The following is a 15,000-nucleotide window of genomic DNA, read 5'->3' as shown; positions in this document are numbered from 1 at the left end:
GGGGGAGGGGGATGTGGAAGAGAGGGTGGGGGAGAGGGATAGGAGAGATGGGAAGAGGAAAGAGAGGGATAGTGGGAGAAGAGGTGGAGGGGGATAGAAGGGAGACGGAGATGATTATATATATATAGATAGATAGATAGATAGATGAGGTAGATAGATATATGTATAAAAGTGAGATAAAGAAATGTAAGAAAGTGAAAGAGAAGATAGTGCTTTGTGTGGCCACGGGATACGCCTCTCAGCGTGCCACTCCCGTCCACCTGTGTGTGTGCCACTCCTATCCACCTCTCAGCGTGCCACTCCCATCCACCTCTCAGCGTGCCACTCCCATCCACCTCTCAGCGTGCCACTCTTATCCACCTCTCAGCGTGCCACTCCCATCCACCTCTCAGCGTGCCACTCCCATCCACCTCTCAGCGTGCCACTCTTATCCACCTCTCAGCGTGCCACTCCCGTCCACCTGTGTGTGTGCCACTCCTATCCACCTCTCAGCGTGCCACTCCCATCCACCTCTCAGCGTGCCACTCCCATCCACCTCTCAGCGTGCCACTCTTATCCACCTCTCAGCGTGCCACTCCTATCCACCTCTCAGCGTGCCACTCCCATCCACCTCTCAGCGTGCCACTCCCATCCACCTCTCAGCGTGCCACTCTTATCCACCTCAGCGTGCCACTCCCGTCCACCTGTGTGTGTGCCACTCCTATCCACCTCTCAGCGTGCCACTCCCATCCACCTCTCAGCGTGCCACTCCCATCCACCTCTCAGCGTGCCACTCCCGTCCACCTGTGTGTGTGCCACTCCTATCCACCTCTCAGCGTGCCACTCTTATCCACCTCTCAGCGTGCCCCTCCCATCCACCTCTCAGCGTGCCACTCTTATCCACCTCTCAGCGTGCCACTCCCACCCACCTCTCAGCGTGCCACTCCCGTCCACCTCTCAGCGTGCCACTCCAATCCACCTGTTAGCGTGCCATATCTTTACACCTCTAGAGTGTTACACCTCTAGGATGTTACACCTCTAGGGTGTTACACCTCTAGGGTGTTACACCACTAGGGTGTTACACCTCTAGGATGTTACACCTCTAGGATGTTACACCTCTAGGGTGTTACACCTCTAGGGTGTTACACCTCTAGGGTGTTACACCACTAGGGTGTTACACCTCTAGGGTGTTACACCTCTAGGGTGTTACACCTCTAGGGTGTTACACCTCTAGGGTGTTACACCACTAGGGTGTTACACCTCTAGGGTGTTACACCACTAGGGTGTTACACCACTAGGGTGTTACACCTCTAGGGTGTTACACCTCTCGGATGCTACACCTCTCGGATGCTACACCTCTGGCGTGCTACCGTCAATCTCCTACTACACAACACTTCTAAGTCTGACACATCCTGTACTCAGCTACACCTCATTACACAACACCACTTACTCGGGCACATCCTGTACTCAGCTACACCTCATTACACAACACCACTTACTCGGGCACATCCTGTACTCAGCTACACCTCATTACACAACACCAGTTACTCGGGCACATCCTGTACTCAGCTACACCTCACTACCCAACACCTCTTACTCGGGCACATCCTGTACTCAGCTACACCTCACTACCCAACATCTCTTACTCTGACACATCCTGTACTCAGCTACACCTCACTACCCAACACCTCTTACTGGGCTGCCTCCCTCGGAGCGACACCCCCTAATGCGAGTCCCGTTTTGGTGTGGGACAATAAAGTTCAATTCGAGTGTAATTGGACACAATGCGCTCACTGGCCGGCCAGGGCCAGGACCTTGTCCCGCAGCGCCTCATCTTGGTTGACGAGGGCCAGGACCAGGCCATGGTGCCGGGCCAGGTGGGCCTGCAGGCCTTTACTGTGTTTGCGCAAGTCCTTTCTGGCCTTGCGCAGGCCATGATTTTCCGAAATTAGGTCATTGATCAGGTTTTCACGTTGACGAATGGTTCGTAGGTGACCCCTGATCTGGTTCTTATGACCTTTTATGGCCTCATCCCTCCGGCTGATGCCGTGCTGGTGCTGCCGGAGGGCCTGGGCGTGGCCTTGTCTTATTTCGTCCAGTTGGTTTTGGGCCGCCTCATGTTTTTTCATTAAGTCAGCCATACCTGCCTGGAGGCTGGCGTGGGCGGCTTCCCTTGATTGGGCGTCTGCCTGGGCCTCCTCCAGCGCCTGGCTCTGATCCACCACCTTTTGGCGTAAGGAACCAAGTTCGTGGTCTTGTGAAGATAAGACCATTTCGGCCTCCTTCAGCACGGACTCCATCTGGGCTCCCCGCTCCTGGTGGTGGGTAAGGTCCCTGTGAGTCTGGGCGTGCTGCCGCTCCCAGGCCTGCAGCGCCCGCTGCGCCTCCTCAAGGTGACTCTCCAGGTTCAGTCGCCTGCGTTTTTCTTCATCATGGCGACGTTCTGTGTCCTGCAGGCGCTGCAGGCGGTCCTGGTGTATGGTTTGGAGAGCCTGCAGCTCCTCCTCCAGCTCTCTGGCATGCTATGCGCGTGATTCGAGCTGACCCGAGACTTCCTGGTGTCGCATTTCCCAGGTATCACGGGAGCTCTGGGCGTCGTGAAGGAGCCCCTCCACCTCCTCCCGCTTCTGCGTCTCGGCGTGGTGAAGCAGGAGGTGGTCTGCATGGGCGTCATTCAGTTTCTGCAGTTCGCCCGTTACGTGATCCAACTCATGGCTCTTGGCCTTCAGGTCCTCATGGGCGGCGTCCAGGCGTGTGGCGAGGGCGTTGGCCTTTTCGTCTTTGTCGGCCAGGATGCCCCACGCGTCCTCGTCTTTCTACTCCTGCAGCACCCGAGCAAACTCCTCCTAATCTTGGAGCGAAGCCCGGGCCGCCTGAACCTCCTGCTGCAGGGCGAGGTTCTGAGACTCCAGCTGAGCCTTCTGTTGCCGAAGGCTCTCAATCGCCTGCCCGTAGGTGTGCAGGTGCGCCTCCAGCTGCCGCACGCGGGCCTCCAGGCCGCGTGCGGCAGCCGCGTCGCCGCCGCGACCCGCACCCCGGGCCCGAGCCCCCTCTACCCCCCCCACTGCCCCACACAGCCCCCCCACCACCACCAGCAGGAGGAGGAAGTTCATTTTGATTTTGATGAATAAATGTAAAATTATTTAGGACTAAGAAGATGAATAAGAAATGGTTAATTATGAGGGCGGTGAGGGGGAATTAGAAGGAGAGTGAGTTGATGGGGAAGGAGAAGGGAAAGGAAGAGGGAGGAGGCGGAGACGAAGGGGCGCCACGGATCAAAGATACGGCCTCTGCAGACAACTATGCTAATTATACACACCGTATTTTATACATACTGCAAATTATACACACTGTATTGTATACATACTGCAAATTATACACACTGTATTGTATACATACTGCAAATTATACACACTGTATTGTATACATACTGCAAATTATACACACTATTGTATACATACTGCAAATTATACACACCGTATTGTATACATACTGCAAATTATACACACTATTGTATACATACTGCAAATTATACACACCGTATTGTATACATACTGCAAATTATACACACTGTATTGTATCCATAGTGCAAATTATACACACTATTGTATACATACTGCAAATTATACAGTGTATATTTTATACATTATCATCATCATTTGGACCTCCTTTCCCACCCTGGGGCAGAGTGAGGAGTAGAAACGTCTACTGTAGACAGTCCACGTTTGTCCTGTCCAATGGGCCACGCCTCCAATCACTCATCATTCAAGCTCCCGGAATCCTGGTTCTATCAACACATTATACCTACAACAGCACACTCATCATTTAAGCCCCCGGAATCCTGGCTCTGTCTACACATTATACCTACTACAGCACACTCACCATTCAAGCCCCTGGAATCCTGGCTCTGTCTACACATTATACCTACTACAGCGCGTTTGTTCTTAGCTGCCCACCCCTTTCAGCCCAGTCAATGGCAAGGGAAGGTAGATCTGAGGCTGACCTGACACACGCACGCACGCCGCGCGCGCGCGCGCACACACACGCGCACGCGCGCGCACACACACACACACACACACACACACACACACACACACACACACACACACACACACACACACACACACACACACACTGCTTGGAGAGGTTTCTTTCATCCCCGGTTCCTCTTCCTCTCTCTGCCTCTCTCCTTCCCCCTTCCTTCCTCTCTCCTTCCCCCTTCCTTCCTCTCTCCTTCCCCCTTCCTTCCTCTCTCTACCTCTCTCCTTCCCCCTTCCTTCCTCTCTCTACCTCTCTCCTTCCCCCTTCCTTCCTCTCTCTGCCTCTCTCCTTCCCCCTTCCTTCCTCTCTCTACCTCTCTCCTTCCCCCTTCCTTCCTCTCTCTGCCTCTCTCCTTCCCCCTTCCTTCCTCTCTCTGCCTCTGTCCTTTCCCGTTCCTTCCTCTCTCTGCCTCTCTCCTTCCCCCTTCCTTCCTCTCTCTGCCTCTGTCCTTTCCCGTTCCTTCCTCTCTCTGCCTCTCTCCTTCCCCCTTCCTTCCTCTCTCTACCTCTCTCCTTCCCCCTTCTTTCCTCTCTCTACCTCTCTCCTTCCCCCTTCCTGCCTCTCTCCTTCCCCCTTCCTTCCTCTCTCTGCCTCTGTCCTTTCCCGTTCCTTCCTCTCTCTGCCTCTCTCCTTCCCCCTTCCTTCCTCTCTCTGCCTCTGTCCTTTCCCCTTCCTTCCTCTCCTCTTCACATCATCAACTCTTTTTCCTCAAAATTCTCCCTTCCACCTCCACAAAAACAATATATCTTGTCCAATTAACTAATCTAAAACTCTCTTTACTATCCGGAAAAATAAAAATGTTTGACCGCCTTCGCTTGGTGGTGTTGGTGGTAGTGTTGGTGTTGGTGTCACTGCTGGGGGGGGGAGCAGGTCGGGGTTGGGGTCGCCTCCAGCACCTCCAGGAGGAGGTGGAGCGTCAGGAGGCGCTGGTGGAGGCCCTCTAGCGGCAAAACAACCAACTTAGGGCTTCCAACCGCGCCTTCCGGCGACAGGCTAAGGAGCGGCGGGTGGCGGCGGCGGATGGGGCCTTACCTCAGGTTCTCCTCTTGCAGAAAATCGATGAGATCGATCACCTCACCCGCCACCTCGACTCAGTGCGATAGCAGCTTAAAGACAAGGCCCTCCACGCGGACGCACTGAGCGGGGAGTTGGCGGCGCTGAGGGACACCCACGCTGACCATCTCCAGCGTCACCAGGAGTAAAAGAGGAGGTCGAGGGGCTCCTTGCCGAAGCCGTCAAGGCGAGTGACGAGTGGCAGCGTCGCAACCTCGAGGTGGTGCCCGAAAGGGAGGCCCATCAGGCACGTGTTGAAGAGCTTACTAAGGAGCTTCAGGCCCTCCAAGGCCTCCACGACGACGCCAACAAGCGTCTGGAGGACTCCCGTCAGCAACATGATGCCGAAAGACAGCGACGCGAACAGGCAGAGTCCCTCCTAGAGGAGGCTGTGAGAGCCCGGGAGGAGTGGGAGGCGCGCCACGATAAGGTGTTAGAGGACCTCGGCCACCATAAGGAGAGGGGCGTCGAGATGGAGTCTCTTCTGAGGGACATCCCAGGCGTCCTAGACTCAAAGGATCGCCAGATTTCGACGCTGCAGCAGCAGGCTCAGGGCCACGAAGAGGCGCTGCAGCAGGCACAGGCCTTTCTTGAGGAAAAGGAGGCGGCCCATACCGATCTGGTGCGCATTGTGGAACAACTCCAGCAAGAGCGGAATGATCTGGAACGTCAGGTGGCCAAACTGCACTCAGATCACGAAAAGGTCATCGCCGTACACAGGCGTGCCCTCGGCCAGCGCGATCAAGCAATCCACCTCCACAAAAAGGCCATTAAAACTCATCTTGATACCATCAAACAACAAAAGGGTCATATTGCCAGTCTTGCGGCCAAAAACCAGGGTCTGCGCAGGGCCATGAGTGACCTTCACAGGTCCAACGTAGACCTGACAAACACACTCGCCCTCCACCATGACCTGGTGCTGTCGCTTCTCAAAAATGATAGTGGGTTAAAACAACAGATTTTGGCGCTGATCGAGGAAGAAAATTACTGAACTGCCCCACACATGTGACAGCCCACACAAAAGGTTAAACACGTATTAAATCCATGCAAGAGGTTAAACACGTGTTAAATCCTTGCAAGAGGTTAAACGCTTGTTAAATCCTTGCAAGAAGTTAAACACGTGTTAAATCCTTGCAAGAGGTTAAACACGTGTTAAACCCTTGCAAGAGGTTAAACACGTGTTTAATCCTTACCAAACGGGCTAAGCCCACGCCGTGGAGGTAAAAAGACAGGTGTGTTAACCTCACAAGGTACGATCAGGTTAATACCATGTCTTTATACCCCACACAAAGCTCCTCATCTTCATTCTTCTCTTACCTTCCTAACAAATGATGTTATGCATATTGACAGATTACCACAGATACTTGGTATCTTTTAAATGTTACCTCAGAAATACGTCAAGAATAAGTAACCTACAGCATGTGCCACGTAGCCCGGTGCTGGAGTGGCACGCCTTCACGTGGTGGCACCGATATAACTGGTTGGTTTGGCACGCCTTCACGTGGTGGCACCGATATAACTGGTTGGTTTGGCACGCCTTCACGTGGTGGCACCGATATAACTGGTTGGTTTGGCACGCCTTCACGTGGTGGCACCGATATAACTGGTTGGTTTGGCACGCCTTCACGTGGTGGCACCGATATAACTGGTTGGTTTGGCACGCCTTCACGTGGTGGCACCGATATAACTGGTTGGTTTCACTGCCGGTTATTTAAACATCCCTCAGCTCCCTCCCTCTTCCCTGAAAGGAGGATGGTGGACTGAAGGAGGATGGCAGCTTCAGCCTCAAGTCCATCGGGTTGACATTTCACATGAAGTTGGGTTTGTGCCACTATTACTACTACACGTAGCCCACCTCCTCTCCACCAAGTTGCCAGCAAGAGCTAACTTGCTGCTAAACTCTGCCAACGAGCGTGTTACTTTGGATGCAGTATTCAAGTGCCTTACCGATAGCTGCGTCTTTTCAGAGTCTTAAGTAGCCCCAGGTAGGTAGTTTTTGTATCATATTCACTCCATGAAGAAGAATTATGGATAATAAGAATACATCGTGGAGGAAGTAGCCTTTTGACTGAATGGATTTCTGTTCATCTGTGAATAGTGCTGCAGGGAAGGATGAGAGGGAAGTAGTGGGTGTTGTGAGTGAGTGCTGAGCATGAGTGGGTGATGAGGATGAAAGTGGGTGGAATGAAAATGAATTAGTGCTGAGAATGAGTGGATGAAAATGATTGGCTTGTGAGAATGAGGTAAAATGGAGTGACGAGAATGAGGAGATGAAAATAAACGGGACTATTGAGAGAGATGGGGGGGGGGGTGAAGAAGTTAGGGAGTGCAATAAGGAAGAGTCGTGTGAGAGTACCACTACCACCACCGTAAAGACATAAAGTGTGGTCAGCGCCTCTTCCACTCCCCACTTCACAATGCCTTCCACTTCCCTCACCTCTCGACTCCAGTCTGCCTTCCACTTCTCTCACCTGTCTGTTCTCCACTCATTTCCTCCACTCCCCACGCCTTCTCTACTCTTCACTCACCCTTCCACTTCACTCTACTTTCTACTCCTCTCCACTCCATACCACCCACTTACCAGCCGAAATGAGTGTAGGCCGTGTTCCTAAGGTCTCTCTCTCTCTCTCTCTCTCTCTTTCTTTCTTTCTTCTTCTTCTTCTTCTTCTTCTTCTTCTTCTTCTTCCTCCTCCTCCTCCTCCTCCTCCTCCTCCTCCTCCTCCTCCTCCTCTAGCGGAATACTCACTAACAGGGTACAATATTTTCAGCTGTGAGCGACCACATCGAGCTGGTGGCGGTGTTTTACTATATGTGAAAACTAGTCTCCATCCCCTTGTGCTATCCAAACCCAGTATTACCAACATAGATGCCAGTTATGTTCAGCTAAGTATTAATTCACACAAATTAATTATATGTCTCATCTATCGTCCTCCAGCACAGTCAACTGAGACAGATGAAAAGCTTTATGATCAAATTGCGGAAATTTGTTGTCAAGAGGATAGCGTAATTTTTGGAGACTTTAATCTACCGGTAACAAAGTGGGGTGAACCACTGACGGCACACTCAGGACAAGAGCTTTATACGAATCTTCAAGAAAGCGCCCTTTCACAACACGTAGAATACCCAACGAGAGGAAACAATATCCTAGACATCATCTTGACTACAAATGATAACCTAGTCAACAGCGTTGAAATAGGACCTGAGTTTAGTTCCAGTGATCGTCGAACTATACAGTTTAATATTACTATTGAAAAAGTAAAAGAAACGGAGGGCAAAGAAAAGGTCCCAGATTATCGTAGAGCTAATTTCAACAGGCTCAGAGGGCTACTTGCAACTGCAGATTGGAATCAAATGTCTGAAACCGATGACATAAACCAAGCATGGGAAATATTCACCGAAAAATTTAATGAAGTGGTAAAGTCATGTGTGCCACTACGTAACAGACGTCCAGCTGGAAATAGTAAACCAAAGTGGTGGACCAGTGAAATAAAAAGTAACTTAATAGCCAAAAAACAGGCATACCATAAATATAAAGCAACACAAAATAATGATGATAAATTACAGTACGATAATCTACGCCGCATATCGAAAAGACTTATTAAACAAAGCAAAAGAGCACTGGAGATCCACATTGCTAATACGTGCAAATCAAATCCTAAAGAATTTTACAGTTACATTAGAAAGAAAAAGGTGATGACTACATCAATAGGTCCTCTAGAAACAAACAATGGCAAACACACTGAAAATGAGGTCGAAATGGCAAACATTCTTAACGATTACTTTGCGTCTGTTTTTACAGTAGAAAACACCACCAGAAACCTACTGTTACCCACAAACCAAGCAAATAGCACAGTCCTTAGTAACTATGCTATCCATAATAACGATATCCTTTCAGCCATAAATAGTACGGACATAAACAAAACCCCTGGCCCCGATAAAATATCACCGAGAATTCTCAAAGAAGCAAAACATGAGTTACTGCTGCCACTCTCTGTCTTATTCAATAAATCATTAAGTACTGGGAAAGTTCCACGCGAATGGAAACTAGCAAATGTAACACCAGTTTTCCAAAAAGGAAATGAGTCGCACTCAGGAAATTACAGACCAATCAGCTTAACATCAGTAGTGTGCAAGTTAATGGAAAAAATCATGAGGTAAAACAGTTAATTATCTAGAAGAAAATAATATAAATAAAGACTCGCAACATGGATTCAGACATCGTCGTTCATGCTTAACTAACTTACTGGACTTCTTCCATGATGTTTACAAATCATACGATGACTCAAGAGTAGTAGATATAATTTACCTCGACTTTCAGAAACCATTTGACACTGTCCCTCACAAGCGTCTCATAAGAAAAATAGAAGCACATGGAATAAAAGGAAAGACGCAAAAATGGTTACAAGACTGGCTGTCAGACCAAAAACAGCGAGTTGTGATAAACGGAAAGGAATCCAAATGGCGTAATGTGATCAGCGGTGTTCCCCAAGGCTCAGTACTTGGACCGATACTTTTTATTATCTATATAAATGACATTGATGAGGGTCTAAATTGTAAAGTATCCAAATTTGCAGGTGATACTAAAATAACCAGTAAAGTCACTTCAAAATTACAGTGGCAGCAGTTACAAAATGACCTTAATACTTTAGCAAGCTGGGCAGAAAAATGGCAAATGAAATTCAACACAGAAAAATGTAAAGTACTTCATATTGGAAGTAACAATGTCCATGCAAATTACAAAATGAACAATATTCAGTTATCAAGTACAGAGAGTGAAAAGGATCTTGGTGTGATAATATCAAATGACCTAAAACCAAGCAAGCAGTGTACCGATGCGGTTAAAATTGCAAACAAGCTAGTGGGTTTTATTGGAAGAACTTTCGAGTTTAAATCGGAAAGAGTCATACTTGCCTTGTACAACTTGAAGAACTTAAATTATTTAGCCTAACAAAGCGCAGGTTAAGAGGGGACCTTATTGAAGTTTTCAAAATCATGAAGGGATATGACAACTTAGACATGAATAAATATTTTGATATAGACCGGTCGAGTCAAACCAGAAGTAATGGCTGCAAAATCATGGGAAAGCGATTCCAATCCCACGAAGCAAAATACTTCTTCTTTAACAGAGTTGTAAATATCTGGAACAGATTACCCTCAGATACCGTGAACAGTATCTCAATTGAGACATTCAAAAACAAATTAGACAAGTATTTGCACGAAAATCCTCAGCTGACTCTTTTTCTGTCCGAATAACTTGCTTTTATAGCTACGGTACATGTAAGTTCATCCCCCTTTAGTCTACAAGACACCCCGTAAACAATGTACCCGTACATAGTGTTGCGTCACGATATTATACATTTTCAATTTATTCGGTGCAAACAAAGCAATATAAGCACAGATTAGGATCTGCACAGATAACCCTAAGTTAACGGTCACTACTCTTACTTTCGACCTATGATGGGCTGTGGATCACTGAGGGTCCATGTTAGTCAAGTGGCCACCATCGGGATTTTTTTAATGTACCAGGGGTCACTGCTTCAGGATGAAACTTGTGTACTTGTCCCGTATGGGAGAGTTCCCTGTCTCAGTGGAGTGAACGGAGCTAGGGCCTGATTGACTGCTGCCTACCTTAAAAGCGCCAGGCAAGGCTGCCGCACCACCCCTAAACATCCACACTGTGCAGTCCCCTCGTGTCTACAGGACACCCCGTAAACTTAACATAGCGTCACGTCACGTCATTATACGTTTTTCGATTTACCCAAAGCAAATGAGGTAATATACAGTAAGCACAGATTAGGATCTGCACAGATAACCCTGAGTTAACGGTCACTACTTTTACTTTCGGCCTGTGATGGGATGTGGATCACTGAGGGTCCCTGTTAGTCAAGTGACCACCATCGGGATTTCTTTAATGTACCAGGGGTCACTGCTTCAGGATGAAACTTGTGTAATGTCCCACATGGGAGAGTTCCTTGTCTCAGTGGAGTGAACGGAGCTATTGCCTGATTGACTGCTGCCTACCTAAAAAGCGCCAGGGAAGGTTGCCGCACCACCCCTAAACATCCACTCTGTGCATTGCACATCCACACTGTGCACTGTGCAGTCCCCTTTTATCTAAGACACCCGTCCTATATACTTTTCAATCTCCCCAGTGCAAAGAAAGCAATATAAGCACAGATTAGGATCTGCACAGGTAACCCTGAGTTAACGGTCACTACTCTTACTTTCGACCTGTGATGGGCTGTGGATCACTGAGGGTCCCTGTTAGTCAAGTGACCACCATCGGGATTTTTTTAATGTACCAGGGGTCACTGCTTCAGGATGAAACTTGTGTACTTGTCCCACATGGGAGAGTTCCTTGTCTCAGTGGAGCAAACGGAGCTAGGGCCTGATTGACTGCTGCCTACCTTAAAAGCGCCAGGCAAGGCTGCTGCACCACCCCTAAACATCCACACTGTGCAGTGTGTAGCTTCCACGTTATGTCCACAGACTTCCCATTAACTCAATGTAACCGGTTTATAATGTCATGCCGTAACTATTATTTTGTTTACGTTCTCTTTCAGGTTACCCTATCGGGTAGCTTATAGATAAAGTATTATAGAATGTGACTTTTCCTTTCCAGTGTTTCCTATAAAATTTCCATGTCAGTTTTTCCATGCTGCATGGTGATTTTCTCACTTTTTCCTGGAGGGTTTGGTGGTGGGGGGAGCCTTCTTGCTTTACTATCCTTATCCTTCAACATGTAGAGTTAGATCTTGTAGTCATAGTTTTCTCTAACAAGCAGCCTCGAAAGGATGATAAGGTCTGTTGCTGTTTGCTTTCCTGTGTAATCCTGTGTAATCCTCCTCCTCCTCCTCCTCCTATCGTGTGAGTCAATAAGGGCTCCAGATTTGTCAGCCCTTCCTCCCCTCCCGCTGCTTCCGCTTCGACTGACTGGGTGACTGACTGACTGACACATTGACTGACTTGGTGGCTTATAGAGTCGCTGTTGTGTACGTACCTGAATTAACTGATTTACTGGATGACCGTCAGTGCTTTGTTATATGAGGACCGTAATGCGTGTCTCCCTTTACATTGTTTACGTGCTTGACGTCAACTTTCAGTGTATCATCGCTTTTAGTTGATTTTACCTCCATTCTGTTCTCACATTTAATTCAGCTTACAAAAGACCTGTTGTAGAAAGGATTTAGAGAACCTGTATTCCTCCCTTCAGCATGACTATACGGTGTTCGTTTTAACTTGGCCTAAAATGCTGCCATCCCTCCATCTTGAACCCTTGAGCCAGAACGGGAGATTAAAAGCAGAATACGATAATCACGAAGAAGTGCCACGGAAAGGATGCAGGTCCTTAGTACTGTCTTATTTTGTCACTGAGCTACGGGAAACAGGTTGGAAAAATGACGAAAATATCTGAAAACTTTAGCTGAACGAATTACTGTGAAATATCAAGGAGCACAAGAGACGAAAACATACTGACCTAACGCAAGATTATTTCAGTGTCGTTTTGTTTCGTTTCGTCGTGTTCTCGCTTCGGTCGGACGATTTTACACAATATTATTCATCTGAGTGTCTCCCCTCCCGTAGTGAAAGTGTGTAATCCCATACGCCATTTCTCAATAACGCTTTCAATGTGTATGTCGTGTTTTTGTGGTTACGGAGGGGAAGAGAGGAGGGAGGAAGGGAGGGAGGGGATGACAGGAGGGAGGGAGGAAGGAAGGGGTGTTCGTGTCGATTTATGCTCTTGTTTGTTTTTATTTTTTCCCCTCGAGTGTTAAGGAAGTTTGGTTTCATTAATTTGTACATATTTATGATTTCATGTTGCACTGTCTTGTCTGTAATTCAGTCGGTCTCACACACACACACACACACACACAAAACACATCTAAGCATATGGCTATCCTACACCCCCGCCACCACACGCTCCCGTTTCCTAGCCACAAAAAAAAAAAAAAAAAAAAACAAAACAAAAACAGGATTTAAAAAAAAAAAAAGGTAATTGGAAAGTATAATCTGAAGGTTTATCATGGCACCTGCGGATTTATAGTCAGCATCACCTGGGTCTGTTTGTTTTGGTTTTGCATACCTGTTGATTTGTTTTATGTGTGCTTTTTGTGTGTGTTTGTCCAATTTGCGTGCGTATGTATTTATTTCCTTTGTGTTTGTTGTGTGTTTTCTTTTGTACTTGATGGTTCAGCTGTGTGTGTAGTTGTGTGCTTGTTTGTTTTTTTGTACATGTTTGTTTTTGTGTACTTTGCGTTTTATTTTTGTGTTTGTTTTTATTGGGCCCCGTTTTATTTGGTTATTTTTGGTTTACTTGAGAAATTGTTTGCTGGCTCATATTGTGTACTTTTTTTTTCTGTGTATATTATCGTTTGTGTGTGTTGGTAATGGTTAGGTTTGTACCATGTGGCCTTCACCCTGACACACACACACACACACACACACACACACACACACACACACACACACACGCACGCACACACACACACACACACACACACACACACACACACACATTGAGTACCTCACTAGCTGCTCTCCTATCTACCGAATACTAATTAACCCACCTGTACGGGTTACCTGCGTACATTCCTACCTACGCAATACCCACCTGTCGTCCTTCCAACATTCCTTCCTACTTACCTAATATTTCTCAGATGTTCTTTTAATATTCCTACCTACCTACCTACTTACCCACATACCTATCTCAGTACCTCATTACCATCCACTCATCCTTCCTGCCTACTGACGGACTACCTGCCATTTTTTTTTACTTACCTGCCTAATTACTACCCACCTGAGACGTACCTGCAACATTCCTATTTGCATAAGTTACCTCTTCCTACTTACTCTGCCCTCCTACTTACGTGTTTACTAACGGGCTGTGAATCTACCTACCTTCTACTGATGATCAACCTACCTAAGAGCTTTCCTAAATTTCACCCTACCTACTTACATGCCTACTGACGGGCATCGTACCAACATTCCTGCTTACCCACCTACCTACCTACCTACCTGACGTCCTTGAAATTCGCTCTTTTACCTGTTTATTTAAAGGTAGGATATTAGGGAGGAAGGAGGTGAAGGGGTTATGTGTGTTTATGTATGTCTGTATATAGCGGTATGTATGTATGGAAATGTGAGAATGTTTATGTATGTATGTATATGTATTTTAGTTTGTACCAATTACCTACGTTACATTTACCAATTCTGTTGCTTTTTTTTTTTTTCTGCTAACTCTCCTGCCTGCCTACCTATCTACCAACTTACCTACTTACTTACCTACCTACCTACCTACCTATATTATTTGTATTATTATCTTTATTATTATTATTATACATTTACCTCACGTTGTTATTTCTTTTTATTCTTGCTGCTCCCAGACCTTTCCGCTCTTCTCGTTTCCCCCATCTCATCACTCTTCACGCCTCCCCTCCCCATCCCTCCCCTTCTTTCCTCTCTTCTCGTCCTTGCATATTATCTTTTTTTCTCTCTATCTCCCTTCTCTCCTTTCACCCCTCATCCTCTCTTCTCTTCTCCTCTCACCTCTCCTGTCCTCCCTTCCTTAGAGGCGGGGATGCTGAGTTAAGAAATAGACAAAGAATAAAACCGGTATGGGCGGACGTGTGTGTGTGTTTGTGTGTGTGTGTGCGCGCTTCTGTGTACGCAGGATTCTCGGTATATATGTGCGTGTGTGTAGTTGTGTGTATGTATCAGTGGTGCTGTTACTGGGAGACAGTTTGTGTACGATATGTAAAACACACACACACACACACACACACACACACACACACACATTACTTACAGCCTCCCCCTCAAAAAAAAAAAAAAAAAAAAAAAAAAAAAAAAAAAAAACTTTCAGTATCATAAATATCTTGCCAAGGTTCTTTGAGCCAACTTACGGAAAAGAAAGTCGAATGAGCCGAG

General features: G+C 47.3%; 1 protein-coding gene across 1 annotated transcript in view; it reads left to right on the top strand.

The window, feature by feature from the left end:
* The window catches only part of LOC145413486 (uncharacterized), a 113,253-nt gene that overhangs the window by 39,547 nt on the left and 58,706 nt on the right, over positions 1-15,000 (top strand). The gene's annotated exons all lie outside the window — the stretch shown is intronic.

This window comes from Coenobita brevimanus, chromosome 96 (assembly GCF_032717465.1).
Source record: "Coenobita brevimanus isolate Jiangsu-jjx chromosome 96, ASM3271746v2, whole genome shotgun sequence".
In the NCBI taxonomy this organism is placed as follows: domain Eukaryota; kingdom Metazoa; phylum Arthropoda; class Malacostraca; order Decapoda; family Coenobitidae; genus Coenobita; species Coenobita brevimanus.
This window is presented reverse-complemented; position numbering and strand designations above follow the sequence as displayed.